The sequence below is a fragment of the Ranitomeya variabilis genome, chromosome 3 (genome assembly GCF_051348905.1).
Source record: "Ranitomeya variabilis isolate aRanVar5 chromosome 3, aRanVar5.hap1, whole genome shotgun sequence".
In the NCBI taxonomy this organism is placed as follows: domain Eukaryota; kingdom Metazoa; phylum Chordata; class Amphibia; order Anura; family Dendrobatidae; genus Ranitomeya; species Ranitomeya variabilis.
Window position 1 is genome coordinate 94100172 of NC_135234.1, and position 19094 is coordinate 94119265.

The 19094-nt window shown below is 43.9% G+C and overlaps 1 protein-coding gene across 2 annotated transcripts in view; it reads right to left on the minus strand.

The window, feature by feature from the left end:
- The window catches only part of WSCD1 (WSC domain containing 1), a 428603-nt gene that overhangs the window by 330824 nt on the left and 78685 nt on the right, over positions 1–19094 (minus strand). The window lies entirely within an intron of this gene.

The window sequence follows — 19094 nt, forward strand, 5'->3', positions numbered from 1 at the left end:
AGTTTGTTTACAGAGAATGTAAGGTAACCGCTAAGTTAGTTTTAGGCATATAAAAAATTATATTTAACTCTAAGACTATTTATCTATTGTTATGTTAAGTGGTTATTACCCCATCTTTCATTTGTGTATATATTTTTTTTTTTTTTTTAAGAGATTTTTTTTTTTTTTTTTTTGTGAATCACACACCATCACCAAGATAGGGCGGGAACTAGAGCGGTGCTGTCATGGATCTGGAAAATCAAATTACCCGTAAGTAATTATCATTTTTTCCCTTCCCCATGACAGCACCGGTACATGAGAGGAAGAAATAGAAAGAACCTCTAGGGTGGGACAACAGCAGATAGTACTTTCCTACCAAAGGCAAGATCTGATAGCCCCAGATTCAATCTATAATGGCGGAAGAAAGTAGAGGGTGAAGACCATACTGCTGCATTACAGATTTGCTCTATCGATGCATTTGCCCTCTCTGCCCAAGATGTGGAAATAGCCCTCGTAGAGTGGGCCGTAACACCAGGTGGAGGGACCTGTCCCGAAGAGGAATAGGAAAGTGATATGGCCATACGGAGCCAACGTGCAATAGTTGATTTTGTGGCCTTTTTTCCCCTGTTTGCCCCCTGAAAGGAGACAAAAAGGGCTGTAGACTGTCGCCATGGTTTTGTCACTTCTATATATTGAAGAAGGCAACGTCTGACGTCCAAGCAATGGAAGGTTTCTTCTCCCTGGGATTTTGGGTTGGCACAGAATGAAGGCAAGATTATCTCCTGGTCCCTGTGAAATTTCGAGTTGACCTTAGGTAAGAAGGCCGGATCAGATTTTATAATTACCCTATCCTCCAGAATTTCAGTATACGGAGGGTCAATAGATATAGCCTGAAGCTCACTAATGCGTCTGGCTGAGGTAAGGGCAATCAGGAGAACTGTTTTTAGAGTTAGCGCTTTTTCCGATATGGAGGAAAGAGGCTCGAAGGGAGAGGAGGTCAAGGCGTTTAAAACTAAATTTAAATCCCAGGGAGCGACCTTTGGACGAGGTTTGAATGGTCTGGCTGTAAAGGAGGCCCGAATGAACCTACACACCCAGGGGTGATCAGCCAATTTTTGGTCAAACAAGGCGCTAAGCGCCGAGACTTGCACTTTTAGAGTGCTGGTAGATAATCCCCTCTCCAGACCCTTTTGGAGAAACTCTAGGATTTCAGATATAGGGACCTTCTGAACGGTATCAGTTATCCCTCGGCCTGAGAATTCTAAAAATTTTCCCCATACCTTTTGGTATTTATCAGTTGTGACTTTTTTTCTACTGGACAGTAGAGTAGTAATTAATGGATCCGAGAACCCCTTTGCTAGCAGAAGTCCCCTCTCAAGTTCCAAGCAGTGAGGTGTAGGCTGTGAACCTGAGGATGTGTCACCGGACCCTGGTGTAGAAGGTCTGGGACCTCTGGAAGTATCCACGGGTCCGAGATGGACATACGTCTGAGCCAAGTGAACCAAGCTCTCTTTGGCCAGAAGGGTGCGATTAAGATTATGCGTGATTTCTCTTCTCGGATCTTCTTCAGGACTGTAGGGATCAATGGGATCGGGGGAAACGCATAGGCTAGTTGGAATTTCCATTGGTGTAGTAACGCATCTACTCCTTCCGGGTTCTCTTTCGGGTTTAGAGAGTAGAACCTTTTTACTTTTCGATTCTGCCTTGTGGAAAAAAGATCCACTTGAGGAAGCCCCCAGACTGCACAGATTTCTCCAAATATTCTTTGATTTAGCGACCACTCGCCCTGGTGCAGGACGTGACGACTCAGAAAATCTGCGACAAAGTTTTCCGACCCCTTTAAGTGTGTACTTGTGAGGGATAAAAGGTGGTTTTCGGCCCAAAGAAATAGTCTTCCTGCTTCTTCCATTAGGGAACTTGATCTGGTTCCTCCCTGTCGATTTATATACGACACCGTTGTGCTGTTGTCGGACAATACTACTAAATGTTTCCCTTTGAAATCTTCTTCTGATTGAAGAATTGCCTGCCTTACTGCTGTCAATTCCCTCAGGTTTGAGGAGGCTGATTGCATCTGTGGATTCCATAGACCCTGTAGGATCCGATCTGATAGGTGTGCTCCCCAACCTAATGGGCTCGCATCTGTGGTCAGTATCACCGGATTCTGGATTGACCATGGGACCCCTTTTTTTAGATTCCCGGAATCTAGCCACCAGTTTAGAGAGTCCCGGACATGTTGTGACAATACGATTTTCCGGTTTAGATTGTAGGGTATTCTTGTTTGTTCTGACAGGATCTCCCACTGTAGGTCCCTTGAATGAAGTTGTGCCCATTGGACCGCCGGAATTGTTGCAGTAAGCATGCCTAGGAGGGACATGGCTTCCCTCACCGAGACGTATTGGGCCACCTGTATTTGTGTTATTCTTTGTTTTATGACCTCGATTTTCCTGTCTGGAAGGATACAGATCTGTTTGATTGAGTTTAATTGGATCCCCAGGAACTCCTGTATCTGGGCCGGAATCAATCTTGATTTTTTTAAGTTTATTATCCAACCTAGTTTGGTTAGTAGCTCTCGTACTGTCGTAACTGCTTTTATACACTCTTCTTGATTGTCTGCTATCAAGAGGAAATCGTCTAAATATGGCACTAGCAGAATGTTTTCTCTCCTTACGAAGGATGCTACTTCCGAAATTATTTTTGTAAAAATACGAGGAGCTACCGATACCCCAAAGGGGAGACATTGGTATTGTAGATGGGTGTAGACCTGCCCCAGCTGCACAACCAACCTCAGGAATTGTTGATGCTCTCTGCTGATTGGCACATGATAATAGGCATCGGTAAGGTCTATCACTGCCATATAACATCCTGGATAGAGCAGTTTTACCGCCGTTCTCAGAGTCTCCATTTTGAATTTTTCTACTCGGATGAATTTGTTTAATTCTTTTAGATTGAAAATAGTTCTTAAAGATCCATCCGGTTTTGGAGTGAGGAAAAGGGTGCTGTAAAATCCCCTTCCTATTTCCTGTGAAGGTACTCTTACCAGGACTTTTTTGTCTAGAAGAAGACGAACTTCTTTCTCGAGAATTAACTGGTTCTTTTTGGCCACACGAGTAACTTTTATTCGGTGGGGAGGAAGGGAGATGAAATTTAACCGTAGACCGTCTGATAACAAGTTGATTATCCATTGGGACGGCTGTAAGGTTACCCACTGATGGACAAAAAACCGTAACCTTCCTCCCACCTGGAATATGGCGTCATTGTTTAGGATCTGGTTTTGGGGGTTTGTTGAAAAGAAAACCTCTTTCTCTTTTCTCACCCCAGGGTTTCCCCCGTGTGGTTCTATCCGTTGGGCGGCCTCGGCCCCTACCTGATCCTCGAAAGGACCGACGATTGTCATACCAACGTCGTCTAAAGAAGGGAGGTGGAGGGAAGTGTTTTTTCTTGTCCGCTGCTTTTTCTAAAATTTCGTCTAAAGCGCTGCCGAATAAATATTGGCCCTCACAGGGGACTGCACAGAGCTTCACTTTGGATTGGAAATCAGCATTCCAGTTCTTTAACCATAACGCCCTTCTTCCCGAATTTGAAAGGGCACTAGCTCTGGCAGCAAACCGCACAGAATCAATGGCAGCGTCCGCCAGGAATCCCGCTGCATTTTGAAGTGGAGGGATGACTTCTAGAAGTCTGTCTCTTGGACATTTGTTTTTTATTTGGTCACTAAGTTCCTCCAGCCATTTAACCATGGCACGGGCAGTACAAGTAGCCGCTACTCCAGGTTTAAACGCCCAAGTTGAGGCCTCCCAAGTTGATTTTAGAAAGGCATCCGCCTTTTTATCTAGGGGGTCTTTTAGGGCCCCCATGTCCTCGAAGGGAAGTGCTATGCCCCTGGAGGTACTTGCGATAGCCGCGTCCAACTTAGGCGCCTTTTCCCATTTCTCGCAAATTTCCTCACTAAAGGGATATTTACGTTTTAAAGCCTGGGGAACTGAAATCTTTTTATTCGGTTTTTTCCATTCTTTTTTAATGAGATTTAGAATGTTATCATGAAACGGGAAAACTTTTCGTTTCTTATCCTCCAAATTACTAAACATAGAGTCCTGAACTGTTTGCTTCTCTTTTGGCGTCTCAACCCCCAGGGTGGACCTGACCAGTTTTAGCAACTTCCCCACATCTTCTGATAACACATAAGGCCGGCCACACTCTTCATCTGAAGAGTCCAGGTCCGAACCCTCGTCGGGCGGAAGCTCACCCAGTTCACCCTCGGATTCTACGTCAGATGTCTGGGCAGACGTAGGGAATGGGTTTATGGAGCTCTGCAGTCCATGATGTTTTAACTGCTCCTTTACAGTGCTTTGTACTTCGCTTCTAACTATATCTTTTATATTCTGAAGCAAAGATGAAGACTCTTCAGACACCGTTTTTTCTATGCATGAGCGGCACATACGCTTTTCATACGTTTTGGGGAGGCTTCTATCACAGAGTGCACATACTTTATGCTTTTGTTTAGAGGTGACTTTTTTTCCCTGCATATATACAAAAAACACAGTGTCACTGACATGTTTTTTGCCTTACAAAGGCACTCACCCACCGGACCCTCAGTACCACGACAGGCTGTGGGATTTCAGCTGGGATCGTCGATTCCTTTAGATCTGCCATCCTGCAGGAGACTGTTCCCAGCGCCTGCTTGCCGCCTTGCAGTTTTAAATATGGCGGGCAGGAAGCGGTGTGTGCGCCTCTGAACTTCCTCCCCCCCGGGGAGTGTCAGCACACCGCTTCTTCAGCGTGTAGCGTCACTTCCGGTTCAATCCCGGAAGTTCCCCCATTCAGTCGGCGCCAGCGTCGTGATGGGAACGCTCACTTTTTTCCCTCGGCCCAGCCTCCGGCCAGGAGCGGACGCCGGGGAGTCCGCAGTGGGAAGGACGCACCTGCAGCTCCAGGTATGGAGGCGACGCGCACACGCCGCCACCGCTGCTCCCACCGCGGACCTCGGTCAGAGACCGGCCAAGCACGGGAGACCTCTCCCCATGCAGCACCGCAGGTTCCCCGCAAGAACAGGAAACCAAACTGAGGAGAGAGGTGCCGCCCCCATCTTTTATCTCCTATGCAGGTTTCCTGTTCTTGGGGGCGGGACCATCTCTCATGTACCGGTGCTGTCATGGGGAAGGGAAAAGCTGAGCTTCAATCTTCCGGCTCTCATTAAGTATTTTTAAATGTAACACTACAGTTGCCATACTACTTGGGTTGGGGCCTAGTAACGGGGTCTGCCGCTCCTTGGTGTTCTCCTCCTCCTTGGTGTTCTCCTCCGGGTTTCCTTGTCTGAGCTTCAATCTTCCGGCTCTCATTAAGTATTTTTAAATGTAACACTACAGTTGCCATACTACTTGGGTTGGGGCCTAGTAACGGTGTCTGCCACTCCTTGGTGTTCTCCTCCTCCTTGGTGTTCTCCTCCGGGTTTCCTTGTCTGAGCTTCAATCTTCCGGCTCTCATTAAGTATATTTAAATTTAACACTACAGTTGCCATACTACTTGGGTTGGGGCCTAGTAACGGGGTCTGCCGCTCCTTGGTGTTCTCCTCCACTGAACAAAGCAGTGCCGCCTGTTTCCTACTGTTAGCAATTTAGAACTGCATTTAGCCTAGTTACTTATTTGGCCCTACTCACTCTGTCAGCCTCTCATTACAGTGGTCCTTCACTGAACAAAGCAATGCCGCCTGGTTAGTCCTGTTACCAATTTTGAACTGCATTTAGGACACTATTACTTGGGCCTAGATCTGTGTTTCCTCCTCATCCTGCCCATTGACCAGCCACTGCTAGATTAGCCCACTGGTACATTGACCCAGACCACTACATTCCCCTTGCACTCTACACAGCCTGAATCTGACCCTGCTGAAAGTCAGGTTCCTCTTCCCGCATACTATACCAAATTACACGGGGGCAAAGAGGAAGGTGCAGGTGAAAGTGCAGGTTCCTTCATCAGGTGGGGGGCACACTCATTGGCGATGTCACTGGCACAGGGCCCCTCATAGTACGCAAAGTGTCGCTGCTGGTGGGAGGCGCCCCCGCCGTGCAAACACACCGCCGTACTGTGAGGTGCCCTGTGCCAGTGCCAATGCGAACGAGTGGGACCCCCTGCTTGCTCAGGATCACAGCACTTGCAACATTGCAATACTTACCTCTAACTGCTCCACCGCCGTGACGTACTCCACGTTTCCTGGGCCCACTGAAAACTTGAACCAGCCCTACCCCCCACAACTTTAGCCAAATGACCCCCCAATTTTCAATGGCTACCTATTATTGTAAGGTAAATTAAGATTGACAAGCTTAAGTAACAATAATTGATGTTTTTGGCATTAAAATGGGCACTGTAGGTGTTTTCCTGGCCTCCACTCACTGCCGACTATGCTTCCCCATTGACTTGCATTGGGTTTCGTGTTTCGGCCGAACAACGACCCCGACTTTGCAAGAAGATCGGCCGATTTCACTCGACTCGACTTTTGACAAAGTCGGGTTTCGCAAAACCCGACTCGACCCCAAAAAAGTAAAAGTCGCTCAACCCTAGTAGGGACCACGGAGCCACCATGCTGCCTATAGCTTAGAAACATTTCTGGATAACACAAAGCCTTTTTCCCCGTGGTTAATCATTATAAGTGTATTAACAGAAGCTTAGCGACTGAATTCCAAAGAAGTCTTCTTTCAATTACATAATGGAAATCTCTTGCGCGATTCGGTAAGGACAACACAGCTGTAAACATTGATGTTATAAAAGGAAAGGAAAAGTTCGATTAATCAGCTCGGGATGTGTACGCATCTGTCTTCATCAGTAAATCTAAAGCTTATTTTAAATGGTTTGGACTGGGTAATGTTTTCTTTTCAAGTTTGCTTTGCCGAGACTGTTAGCATATCTGTTCCTCACAGGGATAGAATTGTCCAAGCAAAAAAGAGCTTCTTTGTGCTTGAGGGAACCTTTCACCTCTTGTTGCAAATAAAAGCCGGCATCATGCCCGGGGTGACTGGGTCCCCTCCCGACGTCCAACTCAATTCCCTTTCTGTGAAACTGTGAAAGCTTAGAGGGATATTTTTCAACATAAATGCAGCAAAGAAAATGGCTCCAGCTTTTGTGTAGCTCATAGAGGGCTCCTGTGTCTGTAGGCTGCAAAGAGGCTATTCATTTCATCCAGAACAAGAGCACCACAGATAACGAAAGGCTGCTTTTTTGGGCTTTAAAGCAAGGTGTATTTCTTCCCGTCAGTGATAGGATATTTCATGTGGAATATCTCCAAACTCTCACAGTTGAAACAATGAAAAAAGAAAGCATTGTGAACTGGGGAATGTTACATATTCCTGCCAGAGGAGCTACAGTAGAACAAAACTACATTTTTAAAGGCATACTCAAAAACTAAAAGTGGTAACATCAAAAAATGTAAATTACGTCATCAATAATTTTATTAAGTTTGCAATTAATGTACATTTTGTTTTCCATACTTACCAACAATGTCCACTTGGTATAAAGCCCTATTCCTAATTTTCCATTGGGTGTCATAAAACGCAACCTAGATTTTTTTTATTTTAAGGCAAATAGTAAACTTATGTTTTGGCAGCAAGTTACTTTTTGTGTATATTTTTCTCATTGATCTTTTGCTACATTCTTATTAGTTCCATTTTTAACAGTAGGAGTCATGCAATTTATAGATCATACAATTCAAGCTATTTAACTGCCATCAGTTTGTAAAATACACAGTTATAATATCAGTTTTTATATTTTATTTGTTTATAAAAAAAAGGGTGCAGGAGGGTTCTAATGAACTAGAATCTGTAGGTTTGCCATAAGTATATGAGATGGGACTACCACTTTTATGCAGATTTCCAGGTATTTGCAAGATTTATAGTGACAAAAAAGGCCTCCAAAAACACAATACGCAGAAGTAGAAATATTACTGCTAAGGCTAGTTTTACACTAGCGTTCAGCAGGGCTGTGAAGCCCCACCCACTGCTGCGCCTCTTCCTTCAGCTCCGCATATGTCTGCATGCATTCTTCTTACCCTATCCTTAGCATTGGGTATGCAGGCCATGAGGATGTATGCGGATGCCTCCACATGCTTTGTTTTAAAGCTGCGCTGACCGCAAGAAAATCCTAACATGTTGCGTTTTATGCAGGTCAGCGCAGCATCAAGACGATGCATGCAGAGGCGTCACCATACATCCGCATGGCCTGCATGCCCAATGTTAAAGATAGGGTATGCAGAACGCATGCAGACGTAGGCAGAGCTGAAGGAAGAGGTGCGATAGTGAGAGGGGCTTCACGGAGGAAGAATTTCACCGCAGCCCTGCCTAACGCTAGTGTGAAGCCTGCCTAATTTTATTAGTTCATTTATATAGCATCATCACCTGCGGTGTACCATTAATAGAGGCAGACCACGGAGCTTCTATGGAGCCCATGAGTAAGGGTGGCAGGGTGCAACATACTGCAGAATGTGGCGCTATATACATAAAATTATAATACTCCTTGTGTGGAGGGCTGTGTCTGTGCCATTATTGTGTGGAAGGCTGTATGGGGGGAACATACTGTGTGTCTAGAGGGTATTGTGAAAATATTTACTGTGGAGGCATAATTCTGTTTGGGTGGGGCATTTTTATTGACATCATACAATATGGGAGCCTAGGATAAATTATCATAGTGGGGCTTTCATTATTTTTTAAGTGCCATAATACATTTTCCTCTTTCTCTTTAAAAGTTGGGAGCTATGCCCTTCTGTGACTATACTTATGCGCCTTGACGTCGCCTAATGTGGAGAATGTTTATGTTTTATTTTTGGTGGGTGGGTGGGAGCACAATTATGTTTTCTTAAAACTTTCGAGCCTGGAAGAAAGGAAGCTTTGTGAGAATCATGATGAGACTTTTGCTCAAACATTCAAATCTTTTTATTTAAACGGTCACTGATGTTTCAAATACTATCAAAAAATCAATAGCCCAAAAAATAAATTTCTTTAAATAAATAGGCTTTCTCCACTTAAAAGCCTCTTCTTTCCTCCCCCCCTGCCTCCTTAACTCACAATTCACTCTGAAAAAATCATCAAATCAGGACTGTCAGCACTTTAAAGTTTCAGGTTACAGCTCCTATTATATGAGAATGAGTGAGGAGCAGAGAAAACAAGCCGAGGCAGACCAGTCAGGCAAACCTACTGAAGTTAATAAATAATTTACCGTATTTTTCGGACCATAAGACACACTTTTTTCCCAAAAATTTTTTGGGGAAAATGGGGGTGCATCTTATAGGCTGGATACACTTACCAGGAGACACATCCCAGGCTGATGAGCGGCATCTGCAGAATGAGATCTCGGGAGACGAGATCTCGTGCCAAGAACAAGTGCGGGAGTTTCGGCCATTCACAAAATGTCGGCGGAGCACCCGCACCACCGAGCATCTACAAAAGTGCACGCTCCAGCCTGGAATGGATGTGTGGGGGCTCTGGGATTTCCACAAATGCCAGCGGAGCCCCCGCACTACCGATCATCTGCAAAACTGACGCGCATTAGCCTTGGATAGATGTGTGGGGGCTTTCACAAAATGGCGGAGCCCCCGCACCACAGAACCTCTTGCACCAGCCTGGGATGAGCCAGACCATCGAACATCTCCTGTGAACCTGCTCCACCAGCATTCCCTATCTCACCCTACCCCCCAGGTAAGCTGAATAATTCGGACTGTAAGACGGACCCTTATTTGATGCATTAATTTTTTCCCTATTTTTCTTCTGAAAATTTGGGGTGTGTCTTATGGTCCTGTGCGTCTTATAGTCCGAAAAATACAGTAGTTTATCACAGAGATGAATTTACAGCCACATTGCATAACTCAGTACTGCTGTATAATATTCTTCATACTACTGCTACTGGAATGACATGTACATCATAGAAGGGCTTATTTTGGATTAGAAAGGGTCTGGTTGGGTTTTGGTGTTAATATTTTCAATATCATAATAAGCCTTTAGAAACACGTAGTGCTATTTCTAGGAAAACAAAAAACAAAATATATTTTGTTTTTTAAATTAAAAAGTATAGTAAAGACATAAGAAAATACTATAAAGTAAAACTAAATTAACTTATTAACCAAATAGTGTGATCTACAGTGACAAGCTACAACAATTGTTCTATATTAAAGGGGTTGTCCACTACCTGGACAACCCCTTCTCATTCCTCATGCTTGGTCCCGTTAAAGTAAAAACACCTATACACACCCAAATGCTGTTACGGCGGTATCGGCACTCATGTTGTCGGGGCTCATGTGAGCACTGCGTCCTGTTGGTGCTGGCGTTATTGTCCCCATCGGACAAATCAAACATTAAGAGGAAGTCAGAGAGCAGCCAAAGCTCTGCATTCCTGTTGACATTCAATACGTCTGAAGGTGGGGATAGTGAAGCTGACGCTGACTGGGAGTAGGGCTCGTGTGATGTATCAACCTCAAGTGAGCTTCGGAAACATGAGAGCCGACACCGATGGAATAGCAGCGGCACAGGATGGGCGTTTAAGTGTTTTTATTTTAATGGGTATAAATATGAGGAATGATAAGGGGGTTGTTCTAGTAGTGGACAACCCCTTAAAAAAATTAAAACTCTATTTTGTATTGGCAAAAGCTAATTCAAATCTTTCCAAAAAAATAAATACAAAAATTCCCTTATTGCTATAATGCATCTCTTGACCTAAACTTCCACTTTCATTATTATTATTTATTTATATAGCACCATTGTTTCCATGGTGCTGTACATGAGGAAGGTTTACATACAAATTACAGATATCACTTACAGTAAGCAAAATAACAATTACAGACTGATACAGAGGGGCGAGGACCCTGCCCTTGTGGGGTTACATTCTACAGGATGGTGGGGAAGGAGACAATAGGTTGAGGGTTGCAGGAGCTCTGATGTTGGTGAGGCGGTAGCTTCAGTAGTGGTGAGGAGGCAGCTTCAGTAGTGGTGAGGAGGCAGCGGGGTCAGTGCAGGCTTTCCTGAAGAGGTGGGTTTCAGGTTCTGTCTGAAGGATCCAAATGTGGTTGATATCAGGATGTATTGGGGCAAAGAATTCCAGAGGATGGGGGATGTTCGGGAGAAGTCTTGGAGGCGATTGGATGAGGAGCGAATAAGTGTGGAGGAGAGCAGGTCTTGGGAGGACCAGAGATTACGTGAGGGAAGGTATCGGGAGATTAGTTCAGAGATATATGGAGGAGACAGGTTATGGATGGCTTTGTAGGTCAGTATTAGTAATTTGAACTGGATATGCTGAGGGAATGGGAGCCAGTGAAGAGATTTGCAGAGGGGAAAGTGGAGGAGTAACGAGGAGAGAGATGAATTAGTCAGGAAGCAGAGTTAAGGATGGACTGGAGAGGTGCAAGGGTGGTCGCAGGGAGGCCACAGAAAAGGATGTTTCATTACTTTTGAGATTCTTAATAGAGATGGGTGGACACCTGGATGTGAGTCTGGTGGGATCGGCAGGACAGTTGCCAAATGAGACTCATTGCTAGCGGGGTTCTCACTGAGGTCATCGCAGTTCAGCACAGCTGGGAACGCAGCCTCAGTGACTGGAAGTAACCTTGATGATGTCAATGTTAGTCACTGATACTGTACTTACAGCAGCTCATTCCCCAGTGGTTCTCAGCCTGGATGGTAGCATCTTGGTACCATTCAGGTTGAAAACGGCTTATCCCCAGACATGGATTATGGCGTGGGACAGAACGATGGACAGGAGAGAGATATTGTTGTTTTTATTTTTGTTTTATTACACAAGACGAGGGCTTTGGCGGAATTAGGCGTTAGGTGTGTATAACTGTGTTTGTTATTTTTAAATAAAAAAGGAAGTGTTTTGTTTTATTTCAAATAATATACTTTATTCTGGCTGTGTCTTTATTTACCATTGAAGTAAAACAAATTGTGGGGACACCATAGGGAAATATTAATGGGATCCAGCCTCGGCCTATAATGATAGTAACACCAAATAATCCAAGAAGAAAGATATACACCAGAAAGAGGGGATCACCACAGGGGCTTGGATATTAACATGAACATTTTATTAGATAAAAAAAGACAGAAAAAACATTAAAAACATTAAAAGAGTTACACATGTGACATCATCCGATATTACATAAGCTCATAATAAAGCTTTAAACCATAACCTGGACTCAAATGTGTGCATGTATATGCAAATGGCTCTATAAACAATGTACCATCATGAATAAATAACTATTCCCCTACATGGTGCATAACATACATGCCAAAACCACCCTTAAAATGACCCTTAATACAGCTGACCCACCTTGCTTAAATGAGAGCACAAATGGAAAGCTTACCAAATACAAGCTCCAAGTAAAAGGGTCTTTGTGGTTCAAAAATGAAACCAAATAGGAAAGATGAGTGGGAGGTCAAACAGAGTTGTAGGAGACATATATACATCCAAAGCAATCGATAGAAAGGCTGCCCAGGGGTGACGAAGCCACCGTGAGTGGCGACACACGTCGGGTCTTTTCTGCCTCACCTGGCTCATTGTGTGTTACATTTATCAGCGTCATGGCTGCTGCATGAAATCTTCTATGGGCAGCCATTTTATCGATTGCTTTGGATGTATATATGTCTACTACAACCCTGTTTGACCTATTTGGTTTCAATATATGTAATATCTGATGATGTCACATGTGTGACTGTTTTAATGTTTTTAATGTTTTTTTCTGTGTCTTTTGTATCTAATAAAATTTCCATGTTAATATCCATGCCCCTGTGGTGATCCCCTCTTTCTGGCCTATATCTTTCTTCTTGGATTATTTGGTCTTTATTTACCATACAACAATAGGATTAGTAATGGACAGGTGTTTTACAGACACCTCTCCAGTACTAATCCATGGGCTTGATGTCACCTAACAATAAAAAGATGACATCAACCCCAGTAATATGAACCCCATTGCGGGTTGCTATTTTTAGGTTAGGGAAGCAGCCGCCATGAATGAAAGGAGGTAAACTTTATACCTCTGATCACAGCTGTGGGCTGATGCTGTCATTTGACAGTGGGAACCGTGGCTGTCTGGCCGCTGGTGATGATTTTACTGCTGATCAGAAGCAGTGTTTGCTGTGCTGTCATGCACATGACAATGCGACAAACACCCAGTGTTTGGGGGGCTGAACCTGAACAGTAGCACGGACTTTCTGGTGAAGTAAAGTAGGTGCTCAGTAGGACGCCGAACTTTACTGTTCGGGTTCGCCCATCTCTAATTCGTAATAAACAATTACATATTGCAGCTAGATTATTTTAGGTAAAATGTATGAGGCCAAGGCAAAAAAATCCATAATAGATTCTCCATCCTTCCTTCCAAATGCACACCAGACTGAAATGTTCTATATGCACTGGCAACCCTTCACACTTAAGATTGCTGGTTGAGCATCATAAGTGATTTTGTTCAGCCACAGCTGAAGCCCTAAATATTACCTGTCTCTGCTCTAGAGTAAAGGATAAACTTTAAACATCAATGATGATATTTTTTTCTAAGTCATTGCTCAAAACTAGGATAGCGCAGCCAGCAGGAGATCTTAGGAGATTTGATTTACACTCCTAAAACTCATTGTAGCTGACAGAAACAAGCCACATTTCTGATGGCCACAAGGAACAAGGAAATAACATTTGGCAGCTGCATCAGTGAGCTGAGCGGAGAAAGAAGGGAGATTTCTTTTCCTCTCAGATGAACAGTAGTTGTGAAACCTCCAGCTATTACATTAATGTTTCTTTCTAAGGCTTAAGAGATAAATAAAAAGACAGATAGAGACAAACACTTTGACTGACAGGGCCATATTCCTTACATTTACTCTGCACCTCATGATAAGCTTCTTGCTGCAGTGTCTGATTTAGATGTTCTTTAGTGCCACCTTTGACAAGTGGTCGTCATGATGTAATAATCGTGTTCTTTTATCAGGCAGGATATTTAGGAGCTCGCTAACAGTTCTACAGGCTCCACAGCCATCGCCAAATGTTACATGGCTAGACTGCTTTTTAAAAGCACTTTAGGCAACGTTTAGATGTTTTTAGACATAAAAGAAGAAAAAAACTCCAAAAATAAGTATGCTCATTTAAGTATTTTTCTACAAAAAAGAAGATTGAGCTGTAAATGCATAGTAAGTTGTATGCCATAAAGTGAACCGCACTTAAGGAGCTTTGCAGGATTGTTATGTTGACAGCCTATTGTATTAATCGCCTATAATTAGGATAGGCTATCAAAATGTAATCGGTGAGAGTCTGACTTCCAGAATCCCGTGCAGATCACCATAGTGAGGAGGAAGAAGTTTTCCAGTAACTTATGAAATATAACTATGAGGCATAGACACAACCAAATACATGGGCTATTCTTGAATAAGTAACAATAAGTAACAAAGGAGATGCCTTACTTGTGGCCTTTCATTCAGTTAATCATAAAAGGGCTAGGATTTGTACCTTTCATACAAAATATTTGGAGCCTATTCTACAAACCATCTTATCAAATGGGCACGTGCATGTGAAGATCTGAGATTTTGTGTTGTAATCACCTACGCAGTTTAACAAAGTATTTATTTTTATTCCTTATGTCTGTAAGAGGGTGAACTGTGTAACATCAGGAGAGCATTAAGACCCTGCTACTGCTGCATGTCTGAGCTGAGAGCAAAAGCCCCGGAAAGTGTGTGTGCTGGGGGGTGGGGCCAAGTGTCTGCTGTATAGGATGCTGAGAGGTGATGCTGCAAGACGCAGAGAGACTGCCATGTGAGACTTCCTGTGAGGCAGCTGATAAGGAGTGAGGAGTCTGTTTGCTGCTAGTGTGTTTGTGAGGGTGTTAAGGTACCGTCACACTAAACGATATCGCTAGCGATCCGTGACGTTGCAGCGTCCTGAATAGCGATATCGTTGTGTTTGACACGCAGCAGCGATCAGGATCCTGTTGAGATATCGCTGGTCGTTGATTAAAGTTCAGAACTTTATTTGGTCGTCAGATCGCTGTGTATCGTTGTGTTTGACAGCAAAAGCAACGATACCAGCGATGTTTTACAATGGTAACCAGGGTAAATATCGGGTTACTAAGCGCAGGGCCGCGCTTAGCAACCCGATGTTTACCCTTGTTACCCAGGGACCTCGGCATCGTTGGTCGCTGGAGAGCGGTCTGTGTTACAGATCTCCTGCGACCAAACAGCGACGCTGCAGCGATCGACATCGTTGTCTGTATCGCTGCAGCGTCGCTTAGTGTGACGGTACCTTTAACCATGAGAGCTGTGTGACTTTGGAGCTCTGTGGAATCCCTGCTGTGCTGAGCTGAAAAGCAACTGAAGACACTGGTCCTGTGCAGACCAAGGCGGGTTGCTTTCAGGGAAGTTGTGAGTGACTGCTGCAAGAGAGCCAGTATCATGTACCATCTGTATTGAGAGGGACACGGTCAAGCCCCTTTGAAGTGCTATCCTGTACCATATCCCGAGGCTACAGAACTGTAAGTCCCCAGCGTGTGGGCTCAGCATCAGCAGATAAGACGCAGAGCCTTGTTTTGCTGTAGCTGTGTTGGCACCGAAGAATTTGGGACTGGCTGCAGCTGATGCAAATTATATGTCTTAGTAGAGACTCACCTCAGGTTAATGGTACTGTAATAATAGATACCTGGGAATCCCCAGATTAAGTGTTTAAGAGCTTCTGCTATATCTATATGTATTGTAATGTCTGTTTTGATCAATTTATACTCAGTGTGCCATCCCAAGGGGTCCCATAATACCACCTTATCGATTTACACCTATTTTCTTAGTACCTTGTTTGACCTGTTAAATTTCTTCTAAAAACCTCAGTGTAATACACTTAAAGTGGGAAATTTGTGATTGGCACATTGATTTCAGCCCTGGCTGAATGAGTGTAAATAATAGGGGAGTCTCAGGCTGTTTCATTCAATATTGAATTTCACTTCAACTCCTATTACAGTAAAAGAAGGGTTGTTATTTCTGTCTCTGTCTCAGTTTGTGACTCACTGGATCTTATTCGGACCTCTGGTAATTACATTTCCATGGTCTTCCAGCAATTCCAAGTAGATGGTCACAAAGCAATGTCCCCAATCCACAAGATCTCAGCATGGGGCTGATCATTCCAATGCATCCATACCAGGAGATACACATTGTCTCTCAACTTTGGTTGGCCCAAAGCTTTTGTATCCCCTACCAGTATAGTCTGTAGTCAAAGTCCATGCTCCTCCTGATGTTTTATATCACGACCACAGAACGTGTACCCCACTCCAGCCAGCAACAACATTCCTTAAGATAGTTCCTCACATCCAGACAATGGATATCATGGCCAAAGCACATATACAAAGCTCCAGTCGACAGCAAACAGTATAGTACATTCCCAACCTGCGTTCTCCAAATGACTTTGTGGGTTCAGTGATGGGCATTGGAGCAGATCTGTATTCCACCAGATGGTGCCATGGTTCCTTTGGGCTGTTCCTGAAGAGGGTCTCTGTGCAAAGGGAGCCATAGACTTTTTATATCCACCACACCCATTCAGGACATTCTTACACAGGAATGTGGGGGGGAGGTGATCTTTCATTGTTCGATTGTTCAAATAATCTGAATATTTATCCTAAATTGTGAAGGATAATTAACTGCAGTGGACTGATGCAATATGTAAGAGCATGCATACACAAATTAACATACAACAAGAGTCAACGTATAGTCTCATATGAAACAATGGCTCTAAGACACTAATACGAGTAATGGAATGAGTGCTTTACTCAATTATCAACCTCATGTCTGGCTTTAAGTATACATAAGATTCAGCCCTCACATCTTCCTCTGTTTACTGTCACTGAACAGAAACATCGATTATAGAAGCTGAAATTGGTGCACTTAAACTGACGAGCAAGCAAATCTCTAATGAAACTCAACAATAAAATAAACGGAGCTGGTGCCACATGCTGGAAAAATTCTGCATCCCTTAGAGACTGGGACCCCCTTCTATGTCCATTGGTCCTAAAGTCTTTAGTAAGTGGCCAGTGCGCATGAAAAAAAGGAATGTGTGCACATATCCAAAGAGTGTGTTCACACTGAGGATTTTTTGCTGAATTTTCAGAACAGAAACTCTCCAACTCAATCAAAGCTATTGTTTACTTTTCTAAGTGTTTTGGATCTAAAAACAGCCCTTGGGTATGTACACACAGATTTTTTTTTAGAACTTTTTGGAAGCAGAAGCAGAGCTCTACGATCACATACCCTTACATAGGTATTCTGCATGGAGGAAAGCCAAAATGAGTTAATAACTGTGGACTGATTGATACCAGTGGTATTTCGATCTCAGCGCATCCAGTGTAAAAGCCCAAATTTTTGTCCTGTTCCTCTGGATCCCAGGAAAAGTACCACTTTCAATGGTATCTGCATCTTCAGGATGCTGATACCATTTAATGCAATGGTAAAAGCTGTCATCTCACTGTCCCATCAATCACACCTGTAACTTTGTTTCGGTGCAAACTCGTACTATTACTGTGTGTGGAGGACTAGTCCAATAGAGGTGCACTAACACTACGAAGGGCATTAATACTATGTGGGGTCAAAATAGGGAATTACTTTGTGGAGCACCAAGGTAACAGTATTAGAGTGAACCATCTCTTTTCTGTTATTATTGGGGAAACAATCTGGGTGCTCTTGTTCCTGCATCAGTGGGACACTGTGAAAGGGCCACCATGATAGAATTCTGTAAAGCTCATGTGAGTGACTAGGAATAAGATTTGTGCTAGAAAAGAAAAAACGTTTCTAGGTAGGAAATTTTGTAATGAAGAGTTGTGGTTGGGAGAAGTCATTTTGATGGTCAGTCTTGAATGAGGAGAAAATGGAAAGTAACTGATTTCAGTCAGAGTAGACTTAATGGGGTATTCCCTTCTCCAAGATCCTATCCCAATATATGGCAGGTGTAATAATAATAATAATAATTGAAAATACCTCCAATTAGAAATGTAATACAGTTGTTTTGATTCAATATTTCGCTTACCCCATGTGCAGGGCATAGCAGAAGGTATCCATGGTTATGACCACTACAACTAACTAACCATCACTATATGCTCCGGCGCAGGCGTACTTTGTCTACCCTGTTGAAGGCAGCGCAAAGTACTGCAGTGCGCAGGCGCCGGGAAAGGTCAGAGAGGCCCAGCGCCTGAGCACTGCAGTACTTTGCTCTGCCCTCAACAGGGCAGACAAAGTACACCTGTGCAGGAGCCGCAGCGTGAAGACCAGAAGAGGACGTCATCTGATAAAGATGGGAGGCGCCGGACCCGGACCAGCAGCTGGAACGCCCCTGCGTGAGTATAATCTAACGTCTTTTTCTCATCTTTTAGGATACATCGGGGGCTTATCTACAGCATTACAGGATGCTGCAGATAAGCCCCTGATGCCGGTGGGCTTACCTCACCCGCGATTTTGGGGGTAACAGATTCCCTTTAACCCCTTACTGACCTCGGACGGGATAGTACGTCCGAGGTCAGCTCCCCTGCTTTGATGCAGGGCTCCGCGGTGAGCCCGCATCAAAGCCGGGACATGTCAGCTGTTTTGAACAGCTGACATGTGCCTGCAATAGCGGCGGGTGAAATCGCGATTCACCCGCCGCTATTAACTAGTTAAATGCCGCTGTCAAACGCAGACAGCGGCATTTAACTACCGCATCCGGCCGGGCGGCCAGATATGAGCGCATCGCCGACCCCCATCACATGATCGGAGGTCGGCGATGCTTCTCCATTGTAACCATAGAGGTCCTTGAGACCTCTATGGTTACTGATCGCCAGTAGCTGTGAGCGCCACCCTGTGGTCGGCGCTCACAGCACACCTGATTTTCTACTACATAGCAGCGAACAGCAGATCGCTGCTATGTAGCATGGAGGCTATTGAAGCATGGCAAAAGTAAAAAAAAAAGTAAAAAAAAATTTGTGAAAAAAAAAAATATATATAAAAGTTTAAATCACCCCCCTTTCGCCCCAATCAAAATAAATCAATAAAAAAAAATCAAACCTACACATATTTGGTATTACCACGTTCAGAATCACCCGATCTATCAATAAAAAAAAGCATTAACCTGATCGCTAAACGGCGTAATGAGAAAAAAAATCGAAACCCCAGAAT